The 12,512-nt window shown below is 39.4% G+C and overlaps 1 protein-coding gene across 6 annotated transcripts in view; it reads left to right on the top strand.

Annotated features, from left to right (window-relative positions):
* The first annotated feature begins 582 nt into the window (after positions 1-582).
* CCDC91 (coiled-coil domain containing 91) overlaps positions 583-12,512 on the top strand; it is a 527,613-nt gene continuing 515,683 nt past the window's right edge. Inside the window, exon 1 of one of the 6 annotated variants that reach the window (XR_013487473.1) lies at positions 583-763. The gene's annotated coding sequence lies outside the window, so the exon portion shown is untranslated. Of the gene's footprint in view, positions 764-1,311; positions 1,443-12,512 lie in introns of those variants that run through there. The other 5 variants (XM_078156715.1, XM_078156714.1, XM_020979649.2 and 2 more) reach the window with 5 other exon arrangements.

Here is a 12,512-nt window from a genome sequence, read left to right as displayed (position 1 = left end):
AGGGGTAATATAATAGTCAATAAGGGAGGTGATTATTCAAAGATACCTTGTGGAACACCAATCCCCCCCCCCAGCGCCAAAGTTGCGGTTGGAGAGCAGGGAAGGAACTGCTACAGCCCTGGACTTATTGGCATTATATGACACTCCAACACTGTGGATATTTTTTTAAAATGTGGGTGAAGTTTCTCTGGCTGGGATTCCCTACAGACAGGAACGGTCTAGACTAATAAAGATGATCAGATTGCACATTTCAAAGGGATCCTGGGAGAAGTGGGCATCTAGGCCAAGAAAGAGGAGGATCAAGGCCTGTGGACCAACATAATAAGATGGAGAGTGAGGAGGGAGAAGAGAGAGAAGAGGGACAGGAGGAGAGAGAAGAGGGAATAGGAGAGAGAAGAGAGGGGTGGGGGAAACGCGAATACGTATAAGGGGAGAGTGGGAGGCAAGAGAGCATCTAAAAGTCTGTGCGAGTGAAGGGTGGAGTTTCAACCCTGAAAACCACGTGACAAGCATTTGTGCGGTAAATGACGGGTACTGCGGAGGGCGGGCCTTGAAGGGAAATCAACTTCCGGGAGGCAGAGGTTGGCTCGAGGACCTTCTCACCCCCGCCCCCCACCCCCTACCTGGGAGCAAGTGGGAGACAGCTCCGCCTGGAGGGGCCCAGATTGGGGGCGTGTGGAGGCTGGGGGAGGGGTCGGGCTGGGGGGTAAGCGGCCCAGACGCCTGTGACTGCGGCGGCAGCGCTAGCGGCAGCCGGGAGCAGGTAAAGGGCCACCATGCCCAGCCCTTCGCGTTCCACGGGGCTCGGAAGTGAGGGGCGAGGCGGGGCCCAGGCTCGCCGAAGGGGCGGGTGGGAGAGGACACGGTGCGTGGCCGGGCTGGCGTCTCCCTGGCCCCTCCCTCAAGCTCCTGCCCCTGACCCGGGGAGGGTGAAGGGGGCGTGCCCGCGTCTCCCTCCCCCGTTCGCCCGAGCCCCGGGGATCGTGGCGGTCTGCCTCGGGCTGCACCCGGCGGGGTGACCGAGCTGTGCATGCCCCGAAGCGCGGGACCGTCGCACCCCGGCGTCCTCCCCGGACGGGCCGGGCTGTCCTGCGGTTCCCGGGCTTTGCCCGATCTCATTGACGCTAACTCTGGACCGACGGTTGTGGAGCACGGTGCATGTCAGGGGTGATGCAGGAGCCTGTATCTATCCCGCCTTCATGTAGCTCATAAAGTGTCACATCGAAGTTCCCCACCCCACAATAAAGACGCTTCTCTATTGGTCAGAAGCCCTGGAGGTTTTGGAAATTAATCCAGTTTTTGGTTTCGATTTAAAGAATGGTAACAGTTAAAAGCAGCACTTAATATCTTTGGGTAGTATGGTGTAGCTGCCCTTGTTTCTCTTATGAGAATTAGGGCAGAGCCTGATTTCCTGGAGGGTAAAGTCTTGGCCACCACTGTAGGTGAGTCAGCGGCCTCATACTGAGGGACGAGTTTCCTCCTTTTCCTTTTTTTCCCCCTTCCCCCTCTCTGCTATGCAGATAAAGATCCTACCTTCCTTTCCAAATATTTATTCAGGCTGCAGTTGGATGGTGGCCTTTGGAAACAAGTTTGAAGGCTTTGGGGTGGGCTGACATTTCATACGAAAGGCTTAGGGCAAAAGGCAGAATGTTTAATTGAGTAAGCTGATAGGTCTTGACAGCTAACTTCATTGAGTATTCCATGCCGTTTGTGAGCCAGACACCAATTTATTCCATTTGCTAGATGTAACTTCTGTTTTGTGCAAAGTCTTTATCTTGCACTTGTTTTGAAAATAGAGCCAGTTCTACAGATAGGGATAGCCCCCATATGGTGCCACCTGTAGCAAAGAATTTCACTAGTTACAAAGTTTGATGTCTTTGATTCAAGCCAGGAGTTTGGAGTTGTAGGCTGAGAAATTCTATGATGAACTTGTTTCCTGGCAACAACATAAGCCAAGTGGAATAAACATAACAGCAGTACAAAGTGATGAAAAGTTCTAACTTATTTTTTCCTTTTTTAAAAGAAAAAAAGAAGAGCTTTGAGAAGTCAATTCAAAACTAATAAACCTTTTTTTGTATATGTGTATTTATCATGTTAGACAAAGGAAAATGGGAAATGAATCATGGTGTCTATGGCTACAGTGCTAGACTTGGGTTTGAATACCACTTAAGATACTATCTGTGTGACCCTGAACAATAACTTATCCCTCTGGCTTCAGTTATCCCATCTGTAAAATGAGGAGGCTGAGTTCAGTGACTTTTAAGGTCCCTTCTAAGTCTAAATCTGTTATCCTATATTGTCCTCTCATATTGTTTTTTCCCCCTCATTTTATGTAATTTAGAAAAAGTAACTAGCTTAGATAAATTAGAATTTGCCCAACATAAACACTTGACTCTGGATCTCAGGATTTAGAGCTGGAGATATTATTAGAGATTAGTCCATTTTCCTAATTTTACAGATGAATTTTAGAGAGTTTAATGTGAGTCGAGATCCAAATCTAGGCCTTCTAACAGTAGAACCAGTGCTTTTCTCAATATACTAAAATACCTGTGTGGTGGTACATGTAAGATTTTGAAAATGTGTAGGATGATGGCATTACTATGATTAAAGCACTGAAGGTCATTTTTAGTTTTTCATGGATTGCCATTTCCAAAAAAAAAAAAGCAATTCTTGCTGGATGGCCATTGTACTAGTGATGTGCCTTTCAATGCTTAGCTAGGTTGGTCCTTGTAAAACAGAATTTGTCTGTTGCCAGGGTTACACTTGAAGTCTTTCTAGTATGGTAAAACCTGCCAGAGCTCATGCTTTGTTGGCATCACCATGAAGTAGCTGATATCACCCTGATGTAGTGATGTAATAGAATTAGGATTTTGTGTAAAGTTGAACAGGAGAAAGAGAATAGATTGAATTGCCTTTGAGAAATTTCTTTTTTTTTTCTTTTGGTTAGGCAGTGGGGTTAAGTGACTTGCCCAGGGTCACACAGCTAGTCAATATCATGTGTCTGAGGTTGGATTTGAGCTCAGGTCCTCCTGAATTCAGGGCAGGTGCTCTATCTACTGTGCCACCTAGCTGCCCCTGTCTTTGGGAAATTTCAAAGCTCCTGTAATGATTTCAAGTTTCCCATGAAAGCAAAGGGCCTGTCTTTTTAATACCAGCACTGACATTTTGTCACCTTTGGTACACTTTGAAGAATAAAAAATAAGTATCACACAGAAGGCAGCAGACAGGCAAATGATTGGTGTGTGCAGACTGAAGTATATAACCTTTGAGAAATACTGAAGAAGAATAGGAATGTTATGGATGGAAGAGAAGATGGGCTGGTCACATGGTAAGAACAAGGGATGAGTGGTTAGTGCTCCACTGGCATCCTCTTGATGTCAAGATAAATCAAGGAAAGCTCCAGCACATTGATGAATCCACTAGGATGAATGAATGTAGGGGAGGACTTGGACAAGAGTCACCCAGGATGGGTGGGTATGGATGGATTGTGATATACATATTTGGAGAAAGGGGGAAGGGAATGAGCATTTATATAACATTTATATAGTACCTGCTGTGTGCCAGGAACTGGCACCAGGGAACTTTGGAATTGTTGAGTGTCTCATGGAATCTTAGAATTATTTAATTGTAATTTCTCTAATTATTACTAATTTCTTCTTTGAAAATTGCCTGTCCATAGTCTTTGGCCATTTATCTTTTTGTGAATGGATCTTGTTCTTAAAAATTTAAATTGGTTACTTGTATCTTTATATCCATGTATGTCCATGTCCTTATATCCTGTTGAGATAACATATGTAAAGTACTTTGTAATCCTTAAAGCACCATATAAATGTAACTCTTGGGGCAGCTAAGTTGCACAGTGGATAGAGCACTGGCCCTGAAGTCAGGAGGACCTGAGGTCAAATCCGGCCTCAGACCAAACACTTGACACTTGCTAGCCGTGTGACCCTGGGCAAGTTACTTAACCCCAGTTGCCTTAAGTAAATGAATGAATGAATGAATGAATGAATGTAACTCTTGGGAACTGTATCTTTATTAGGCCAGTTAGAAGGGGTATAAATACATATTTTCTCATCACTTCTTTAGGACTGAGCTTGGTCATAATAATATAATGTTAAGGTTTTTTTTTAAATCTCTTTTAAAACTTTTCACCCAATTAATAGTATTTTATTTTTTCCAATTACATGTAAAGATAGTTTTCAACATTCACTTTTATAATAAAGATTTTGAGTTCCAGATTTTTTTTATCTCCCTCACTTCACTCCCTCCTCAAGAGGGCAAGCAATCTGATATGTTATACGTGTACAATCATATTAAAAATATTTCACATATGTGAAAGAAGAATCAGAACAAAAAGGAAAAACCACAAAAAAGAAAAAAGCAAAAAGCAAAAAAAGTGAAAATAGAATGCTTTGATCTGCATTCAGACTCCATAGTTCTTTCTCTGGATAGCATTTTCCATCATAAGTCTTTTGGAACTGTCTTAGATCATTGTATTCCTGGGAAGAGTTAAGTCTATCAAAGCTGATCATCACACAGTGATGTTACTTTGATTGTAACAAAGATTGTTATTTTGTACAATATTTTCCCAGTTCTGCTCACATTACTTAGCATCAGTTCATGTAAGTCTTCCTGGGTTTTTCTGAACTCCGCCTGCTAATCATTTCTTATAGCACAAGAGTATTCCATTACATTCCTATACTCCAACTTGTAGAGCCATTCCCTGATTGATGGGCATCCCCTCATTTTCTAATTCTTTGCCACCACAAAAAGAGCTGCTATGAATATTTTTGTATCCCATTTGTATGATCTCTTTGGGGTGTAGCCCTAGAAGTGCTATTGCTGGGTCAAAGGCTATGCACCTTTGGCCATAGTTCCAAATTGCTCTCCAAAATGGTTGGATCATTTCACAACTCCACCAACAATGCATTAGTGTTCCAATTTTCCCACATCTTCTCCACCATTTATTGTTTTCCTGTTTTGTCATGTTGGCCAATCTGATAGGTGTGATGTGGTACCTCAGAGTTGTTTTGATTTGCATTTCTCTAATCAATAGTGATTTAGAGCACTTTTTTCATATGACTATAGATAGCTTTAATTTCATCTGAGAACTGCCTGTTCATATCCTTTGACCATTTATCAATTGGGGAATGACTTGTATTCTTATAGATTTGACTTAATTCTCTATATATTTTAGAAATGAGACTGTTATCAGAGAGACTGGTTATGAAAATTCTTTCCCAGTTTTCTACCTTCCTTCTAGTCTTAGTTGTATTGGCTTTGTGCAAAATCTTTTCAATTTAATGTAATCAAAGTTATCCATTTTGCTTTTTGTAATGTTCTCTATCTCCTGTTTGGTCATGAATTCTTCTGTTCTCCATAGATTTCTATACCTAATTGAGTATGTTATTGCCTTCTTGAGACAAATCTGAGAGTAAGGTTGAAACAATGCTCATCCCCCTCCCTTCTTTCCCTTCTGCTGTAATAGGTTTTTGTGTCTTTTCCTGTAATATAATTTACCCTTATCTGCTTCCTCCTTTCTTAGTACATTTTCTTAGATCAGACTAATCTACTTACTTGGATCCATTAAACCCATTTGATTAGATTTTTTTTTTATCATTACATCAAAGTCAACTTATATCAATCCCCTTTATGTATACTCCTTTAACGTAGTGTAATAATAATACAGTTCTGAAGAGTTGCAAGTGTCTTCTTCCCTTGTAGGGAAGTAAACAATTTGCCCTTATTGACAACATAATGTATCTTTCTATCCCATTTACCTTTTTATGTCTCTCTTGAATCTTGTACTTGAAAATCAAATTTTTTGTTGATCTCTGGTCTTTTTATCTGAAAGGTTTGGAAGTCCCCAATTTCGTTGAACATCCATCTCCTCTCCTGAAAGATCATGCTCACTTTCACTGGGTAATTGATCCTTGGCTGCAATACAAGCTCTTTTGCTTTATGGAATATCATGTTCCATGCCCTTTGGTCTTTTAATGTAGAAGCTGTAAGGTCCTGTGTAATCCTGACTGTGGTTCCATGATATTTAAGTTGTTTCTTTCTGGCTTCTTGTAGTATTTTCTCTTTGACCTGGTAATTTTGGATTTTGGCTATTATATTCCTTGGAGTTTTCAATTTGAGATGTCTTTCAGGAGGTGAGCAGTGGATTCTTTATATGGCTCTTTTGCCTTCTTGTTCTAGGACTTTAGGGCAGTTTTCCTTTATGATTTCCTGAAAGATACTATCCAGGCTCTTTTTTTATCATGATTTTCAAGTAGACCAATAACTTTTAAATTGTGTCTCCTAGATCGATTTTCCAGGTCAGTTGTTTTACCATTGAGGTATATTACGTTTTCATCTACTTTTTCATTTTTTTGTTTCTGTTTGATTCTTGCTCTCTCATAGACTCATTAGTTTCCATTTGCTCAATTCTAATTTTTAACAAATTATTTTCTTGTATTAGATTTTGTACTTCCTTCCCCAGTTGGTCAGTTGTGTTTTTTAGGGATTTCTTTTCTTCAATGTACTTTTTTTCCAATTGGCCAATTGTATTTTTTAAGGACTCTTCTACCTCTCTCATTTGACTTTTAAAATCCTTCTTGAGCTCTTCTAAGAAGGCTTTTTGGGCTTCAGACTAGTTCATGTTCCCTTTTGAGGTTGCAGATGTGAGTTTGTTGACAATGTTGTCTTCTTCAGAATTTCTGTCTTGATCTCCACTCTTCTCATAATATGAATCTATGGTACATTTCTTTTTACTCATGGTGTTTCTTTATTCCCTGGCCTTTAAAGAGATTGAGCTCTCCTGTTGGAAAGCAGAGGGCATTGACCCAAGCTTCTTGTTTTGGAAGCCTAGGTGTTGGTCACTGGCTTTGTGTGCTGGGGCCTCTTATGCTGGCAATTGGAGGCTGTATGTTTCTGGCAGCGTACCTTGTGCTGCGCCAGAATCAGCAAGGCTGTAACTTTTGAGCAGCTCTAGGTTGCCTGCTTTTCCTTTCCTTTAGCTTTCTTTAGTTCCTTTTAGATGGGTGTTGCAAGGTGTTTATCTGTTTGGGGCCCTTTGTGGTACTACTTCCCTTAGTTTTGCTGAGGCACTGGGAGACTCCTTTGCCGTAGAATACTGAGGCACCTGGTGGTTTTCTGAGCTGCTTTCCATCGTTGCCCCGCCCCCATTGAGGTACTCTCAGGACATCCAGGTGTTGGTGTTTGCCTATGCTCCACCACCTAGGTTTCAGGATCTCCTCTTGGTTGGCAGTTGGAGGCTGTAGGTTTCTGACAGCTTGCCTGGTGTTGGGCTGGAATCAGTAAGGCTGGGACTGTTGGGCAAGTCTAGGTTGCCTGCTTTTCCTTTCCTTTAGCTTTCTTCAGCTCCTTTCAGATGAATGTTGCAGCGTGTTTATCCACCCGCTTCCCTTATTTTTGCTGTAGAATGCTGAGGCACCAGGATCTCCTCCCGGTGTGCTAAAGTGGGGCTTTCTGGTAGCTGGCTGGGGTGCTCCCGTTCTGTGCTACTTCCCTTCCCCCAGGGAAAGAGGGGCCTTTCCTGTTAATCCCTCAAGCTACCTAGGCTACTGCGCTGCTGCTCCCCCTCTTTCTTCTGGTTCAGTTGTTCCAGGGTTTTTCCTGGGGCGGTATTTTCTGGACTTTCAGAAGTTGATAGGGGACGGTGAGAGTGACTGCCTTTTTACTCTGCCATCTTGGCTCCCAGATTCCCAGCAGTTTTTGTGAAACATTGAGTTCTTATCCGAGAAGCTGGAGGCTTTGGGTTTATCAAACAGTAGATTACTATAGTCATTGACTGCTGTGTCTTGTGTACCTAACCTATTTCACAGATCCACCACTCTGTTTCTTAGCCAGTACCAAATAATTTTGATGACTGCCACTTTATAATATAGTTTTATATCTGGTACTGCTAGAAAGCCTTCCTTTGCATTTTTTTTCATTACTTCCCTTGATATTGTGGACCTTTTGTTCTTCCAGATGAATTTTGTTATTTTTTTTTTCTGTCTGTATAACATACTTTTTTGGTAGTTAGATTGTCATGGCACAGAATAAGTAAATTAATTCAGTTAGGATTGCCATTTTTTTATTATATTAGCTTGGCCTATCCATGAGCAATTGATATTTTCCAATTATTTAGATCTGACTTTGTATGAAAAGTGTTTTATAAATGCGTTCATACATTTCCTGGGTTTGTCTTGGCAGGCAGATTCCCAAATATTTTATATTGTTTACAGTTATTTTAAGTGGAATTTCTCTTTCTGTCTCTTGCTACCAAACTTTGTTAGTAATGTGTAGAAATGCTGATGATTTATTTTATATTCTGCAACAGTGCTAAAGTTGTTAATTATTTTTAGTTGATTCTTTAAGTATACCATCATATCATCTCCAAAGAATGATAGTTTTGTTTCCTCATTGCCAGTTCTAATTCCCACATTTCTAGTAAATGTTGAATGATAGTGGTGATAATGGACATCCCTATTTCACCCCTCATCTTATTGGGGAAGAAGCTTGTAGCTTATTCCCTTTACGTATAATGCTTGCTGATGGTTTTAGATAGATATTATTTATCATTTTAAAGTAAACTCCATTTATTCATATGTTCTCTAGCGTTTTTTAATAGGAATGAGTGCTGTATTTTCTTGAAAGCCTTTTCTGCATCTATTGAGATAATTGTATGATTTCTGTTAGTTTTGTTATAGGTGTGATTGATTTTGCTGATAGTTTTCCTAATATTGAACCAGCTCTACATTTCTGGTATAAATCCCACCTGATCATAGTGAATTATCCTGGTGATAAATTGATGTAATCTCTTTGCTAGTATTTTATTTAAAATTTTTATATCCATATTCATTAAGGAAATTGGTCTAGGGGCAGCTAGGTGGTGCAGTGGATAGAGCACTGGCCCTGAACTCAGGAGGACCTGAGTTCAAATACAGCTTCAGACCAAACATTTGACATGTACTAGCTGTGTGACCTTGGGCAAGTCACTTAACCCCTATTGCCTCACTTAAAAAAAAAAAGGAAATTGGTCTAAAATTTTCTTCACTGTTTTGATTCTTCCTGGCTTAGGTATCAGCACCATATTTGTGTTATAAAAAGAATTTCATAGGACTTCTTTGCTTATTTTTCCAAATAGTTCATATAATATTAGAATTAATTATTCTTTAAATGTTTGGTAGAATGCAATTGTAAATCCATCTGTTCTAGAAATTTTTTCTTAGAGAGTTCATTAATGGCTTGTTCAATTTCTTTTTCTAAAATGGGGTTAAGTATTTGTATTTCCTCTTCTGTTAACCTGGGCAATTCACATTTCTGTAAGTATTCATCCATTTCACTTAGATTGTCAGATTTATTGGCATACATTTGGGCAAAATAACTACTAATTATTGCTTTAATTTCCTCTTCATTGATGGTGAATTCACCCTTTTTATTTTTTATGCTGGTAATTTGTTTTCTCCTTTCTTTTTTTAAAATCGAATTAACCAAAGGTTTATCTATTTTATTAGTTTTTTCCCCCATAAAACTGGCTCTTAGTTTTATTTGTTAGTTCAGTAGTTTTTTTTACTTTCAGTTCTATTAGTCTCTACTTTGATTTTCAGAATTTCTAATTTGGTGTTTAAATGGAGATTTTTAATTTGTTCTTTTTCTAGCTTTTTTAGTTGGATGCCCAATTCATTGATTTCCTCTTTCTCTGTTTTATTGATATAAGTATTTAGAGATATAAAATTTCTCCTAAGAACTGCTTTGGCTGCATCCCATAAGTTTGGTATGTTGTCTTGTTATTGTCATTATCTTCAATGAAGTTATTGATTGTTTCTATGATTTGTTGCTTGACTCATTCTTTAGGATTAGATTATTTGGTTTTCAGTTAGGTTTTAGCTTGTTTCCATGATCCTTTATTACATATAATTTTCATTATATTATGATCAGAAAGGATGCATTTACTGTTTTTGCCCTTCTTCATTTGATTGTGAGATTTTTATTCCCTGATAATGTACTACTGAGAAAAAGGTCTTTTGATTCGTGTGTAAATTGGATTTAAGTGAGGCAGAAATGCTCTAAGTTGTCGGCCCTACTCTTTCCTCCAGAGTGATTACAGTCCAGTGGCAGGACAGAGTCAAGACAACTGGTGATGGCTCAAGATGCATTGCCATGATTCACTTCTTAAAGAGGCCTATTCAGTAAATGAGCATTGCCTTACTCAATGTGAAAATTTGAAAAGATCTTAGCTTAAAAGAGCCAAAGTCTCCCACTGCATCCTGGGCCATCTCCAGTCATCCTGATCATTATCTGGCCACTGGACCCAGATGACTCTGGAGGAGAAAGTGAGGTTGGTAACTTTGTACAGCCCTCCCTCACTCAACTCAAAGTCAATTGCAAGTCATGCCATCATCTCCCTGATGTCATGGTCCTTTTTGAGAACAAAGTACAAACCACACAGCAGGTTTTGCAATCAGAACTAATCTAGTCAACAAGCTTATATGCCTACCAAAAGGAGTGAATGATAGACTCATGACAATGCAATTGCTACTTGCAGGAAAATGTCACGCCAACATCATCAGTGCCTATACTCCAACCATGACAAACCCTGATGAGGTCAAAGAAAAATTTTATGAAGGCCTGGAGACACTTATCAGCAGTGTGTCAAAAGAGGACAAGCTTATAATTTGGGGAGACTTTAATGCTAGAGTAGGTTAAGACTACTACTGGCAGGGAGTTCTAGGGAAGGATGGAGTTGGAAACAGCAACAGCTCATTGTTGGAGGTATGATTCAAACCCAGACTTCTAGAATAGACTTCCAACCTAGCATTCTTTCTACTCTGTTATCTTACTTTGGAAAAACAAGAAAACCATTAGATATATGAGGTGAAGAACAAAAATAAACTTTGCTATTTTAAAGCAGTAGCACAATGTTTGGCATTGACCAAATAAATTGTTTACCCACTAGGAAAATGTGGATTTAAGTTTTTATGTAGTTCATTCCAACAAACAGTTTAATTCATTTAGAATGAAGAAAAGGTAATGTGAAAGAGATAGAATATAAACTTACTAATCTTGACTTCCTAGGATAAAGTTCCATCCAAATTATAGACTCCTGATATGAAAATTCATTGTTATGGCTTTTCAGTATATGTGGTAGATGAGAGACAAGTAGCATGCCTCTATAGAGGCAGCTGGCCTTATCTGAAAGACCTGATTTCAAGTCTTGCCTTTTACTTGGCTATGTGACCACCATTGAGTAACTTTATTTCTCGGTGTTCCAGGTACCTCTCTAAATTACTGTTAAATTGCCTTCTAAGATAAGTGGGAGGAGTTTCCATATTGGTAGGTCACCATATGGATGAACTTACAGAATTGGACCGAAACAAAAAGTAGCCCAAACTTAAGTTGTCAAGTATTCTTTTAAGATGACATTAGCATATTCAATTACCAGTTCTAGCCAAAGTTTTTACTGTATTTACATAAATGGGTATTTATAAAATACTTACATATATTTTGATTTTTTTAAATAGGCAAGCATTGCCACTTTAATCTCGTTTACAGTATTTATTGGCTTAATGATTTCCTTAATGTTTAACTCAGCTCTTTGAGCAAGTCGGAGTACAATTTCTGGTGGTAGTGAGAAACAAATGAAAACAAAGTTTCAAAATCTATAAAGGGTATCAAATAATAGAGAGAGAAAGATTATGGTCCTTGAGTTTCAGCAATTATTTTTTTACTTTATGTAATTCCATTTAGAAATGTATTGATAAACTCACATTCTACATGAGTAATGCTCATAAGAACTGTCGTTTATATAGACCTTTAAAGTTTGGAAAGCACTTTATATGCTTTACCTCCTTTGATCTTTATAATAGCTCTGTGAAGTAGATAATACAGGTATTATTTTTCCCATTTTACAGATGAGTCTCAGAGAAATTAAGTATTCCCAGGTGCCAATGTCAGTAGTCCATTACAACTTCATGAAACTTATGTGAAAACTAGGCTTTATTATGAAAGAAACGAACATGCATGTGGAGCCCAAAGAGTTAACAATCCGTACAGAAGTTTTCATTTTTGTAACAGGACAATGGAAGGAGGAGATACCAGAAATCTCTACCTAAAGTGGCATGGCATGGGAGGGGAAGGGTGCAGTATAGACAAAACCCGTCCTACAGGAAAGGAGCAAGGTGATGGCAAAAGCCACATTCTTTTGCCTTGGTAACTGCTAGACTGTGATGATATGATTGTCTACTTATCTATAAGGGTCTCAGTTGCACAATCCTAGTTCAGACTGTCTGGCTCCTGTCTTGACTCCCAAGGACACACAGGGAGTCCAGCTTGGGATGCAAACAACAAATTATGTCATCTGGCGAGTGGGTGGGTGGGTGGGTGTCATCTTTGACACATTCAGGGCCTCCTGCATGTTCTGGGAAAATATGGCAACTCAAAGACACAAGTTCAGGGGATCCCTTAACAGTCCTTAACATCAGGAAGCCCCGTCAGGGACGCTTGTACCATGTAGCTGAGGA

The sequence above is a fragment of the Phascolarctos cinereus genome, unplaced genomic scaffold (assembly GCF_003287225.1).
Source record: "Phascolarctos cinereus isolate Bilbo 61053 unplaced genomic scaffold, phaCin_HiC Scaffold_1;HRSCAF=81, whole genome shotgun sequence".
Classification (NCBI taxonomy): domain Eukaryota; kingdom Metazoa; phylum Chordata; class Mammalia; order Diprotodontia; family Phascolarctidae; genus Phascolarctos; species Phascolarctos cinereus.
Note: the sequence above shows the minus strand (reverse complement) of the source record. Positions and strands in the feature narration are given on the sequence as shown.